The 2,500-nt window shown below is 76.1% G+C and overlaps 1 long non-coding RNA gene and 1 other non-coding gene across 2 annotated transcripts in view; both read right to left on the bottom strand.

The window, feature by feature from the left end:
* LOC135363435 (uncharacterized) overlaps positions 1–2,500 on the bottom strand; it is a 36,173-nt gene that overhangs the window by 8,480 nt on the left and 25,193 nt on the right. The gene's annotated exons all lie outside the window — the stretch shown is intronic.
* LOC135363438 (5.8S ribosomal RNA) lies at positions 960–1,112 on the bottom strand. Its single transcript, XR_010409120.1, has one exon. It is a non-coding gene; the product is annotated as a 5.8S ribosomal RNA (ribosomal RNA).

Here is a 2,500-nt window from a genome sequence, read left to right as displayed (position 1 = left end):
CACAACCGGGCGCGCTCCGCCGCACGGAGCGACGGACGACACGGCGCCCTCCCACGACGCCCCGCCGAGCCCCGACCCACCCACCGCGGGCTCGGGGCACGCAGCGCGGCGCGGCCACAACCCGGGGGGAAGCGCGCAGCGGCGGGCGGCGCCACGGCGTCCCGCGGGCCGCCGCCGGGGCACGCATCCCCGGGGCGCGGCCCCGCGCGCGACTCGGCCTCGGCGCGAGCCGCCCCGACAGGGCGTAAGGCCGGGATCGCCGGCGGGGAGGGGAGGGGCGGGGCGGGTGCGGACCCCGGACGCGCGGCGGCGGCGGGAGCCCAGGGAATGGGGCGGGCCCGGCTGGGACAACCGCGGTCGCCGCTGGGGGCACAGCAGCGAGACCGGCGGCATTCCAGATCCGGGCCCCTTCCCCACCCCGACGGACCCACGACCGGCGCGGCACGGGACGGGACCGCGACCCCCCCCCCACGCACAGCCCGGGCGACCCCAAGACCGCGTGCGGCGCGAGGGAGCTCCCCCAGAGGGACCGCGGCGGCCACGGCCCTCAGCGCGAGCTCTCTCCTCTCTCCCATTCTCGCGGGCGGCGCCACACACCCCCCCGCCCCGGCGCCGGCCCCCTTCCTCCCCCGACACACACCCAACACACACCTCCTCCCCCACGTCCCGCACACGCGCCACCGCCGGGCGGACCCGGCGGGGCGGGGGCGGGGGCGGGGACGGGGCAGGGGTGATGCCAGGCAGGAGGCGGGGACCAGGCAACGAGGCGGAGGAGGGGCCACCGTGTCTGCACTTAGGGGGACGGAGGGCCCGGCGGCCGAGCCGACCCCTCCCCACCTGAGGACCGAGCCCACAGGCGGGCAGGGCAGGCACCAGCAGAACGGGCCCTGCGAGGGAAACCCCCAGCCGCGCCAACCCCCAAGGGCGAGAGACCCCAGGGGCAGCGATTGATCGTCAAGCGACGCTCAGACAGGCGTAGCCCCGGGAGGAACCCGGGGCCGCAAGTGCGTTCGAAGTGTCGATGATCAATGTGTCCTGCAATTCACATTAATTCTCGCAGCTAGCTGCGTTCTTCATCGACGCACGAGCCGAGTGATCCACCGCTAAGAGTCGTACGAGTTTGGATTGTTAAGGGGGGGGTCAACGCCCAGAGGGGAGGCCCCCCCCCCCTGGCACGGCACATTCCCCAGAGGGTGCCTCCGGCCGGGCCAGTCAAGACAGACAAGACCACACTCCGAGAAGGTCGGAAAGGTTGGACAACAGGGCGTCCGGCCACCGCCCCCCAAGCGAGGGGCGAGCCCGGACAACCCCACAGGCGCCCAGGGGGTTCCCACCTGGCCCCCCCCACACACACCGAGGACGCGAGGCAACACACGCGCCCGCCACAGCCCAACGGCCGCTGGGTAGCCCCCTCCCAGCAGCCACAAGGACCGTGGCGCAGCGCGCGGCAACCCCGGCCCCAGGGCGGGGTGGGCAGCGGGGTCTGGGGGAGAAGGGACTCCTCCTCCCCACGGGCCCAACCGCCCCGACCCAAGGCGGACGGGCGACCCCCAAAGGGTCTTTAAACCTCCGCGCCGGGACGCGCTAGGTACCTGGACAGGGGGTGGGGGACAGGCGAGGCAGGGGAGGGGACGATGCCCCAGGCCACCGCCTCGACACCAAAACCACGGCCGCAGCCAACCGCCACAGGGCACAAACCCCGACGCTGCCGGCCCGTGACGGGGGAAGGCCCGCCGGGTGCCGCCACCGGCCCCCCCGCCACCACCCGGCGACACCACCCCACCCACCCACAAGCCACCGGGGCGGACCGGACCCCCTTCTTGCTTTCCAAGACACCCCCCCAGACCACCTACCCCCCCCCCGCCGTCCCTCCCCGCACCCGCGACCCAGGCCCCCTTCTCGCCACGGAGGGCAAGGGGGCTGCGGCGGGCAGCGGGGCACGAGCGGGCAAGGGCGCGCGAGGGTGGGGCAACGGAGGCCGGGAAGGAGAGGAGCCGGACCCGGGCCCGAGGCCTGGGGCAGGGCCGGGGAGGAGAGACGCGGAGTGGGTGGGCGGAAGTCCGAGCGGACATCCGACGGACCAAGAGAGAACCGTCCAGGGCGGGCGGCGGGACACGGCAGACGACGGCGGGCGCGCCCCGTGAGAGCCAAGGCTCCGAGGCCCCCCGGGGAGGGGCGGACCCGACCCCGGAAAGGCGCCACGGGGGGGGACCCGCCGGCGCACCGCAACGTCCCGAGACGCGGCGAGGGCACCGTGCGGGCGGCGGCGCGGCGACCGGGGACGACCGGCGCCGAAGGCGATGGCAGGGGGCACGCGCCCCCCCCACCAACCCCTCTACCCGCCCTCCGCGGGGAAGGCGGGGCGCGGGAGGGCGGGGACAGAGGACAAGGCGCGCCGAGGGGCGGCGGGGGACGCGGCGGCAGCGGCGGCCCCAGGCGGGGAAGATGGGGGGCGGAGCCCGGAAGGGACGACAAGGGGGTGGGGAGAGACCGGCTGAAG

Source organism: Mirounga angustirostris, unplaced genomic scaffold (genome assembly GCF_029215605.1).
Source record: "Mirounga angustirostris isolate CCGP_5_RB_7025 unplaced genomic scaffold, mMirAng1.0.hap1 SCAF_247, whole genome shotgun sequence".
Taxonomy (NCBI): Eukaryota; Metazoa; Chordata; class Mammalia; order Carnivora; family Phocidae; genus Mirounga; species Mirounga angustirostris.
Note: the sequence above shows the minus strand (reverse complement) of the source record. Positions and strands in the feature narration are given on the sequence as shown.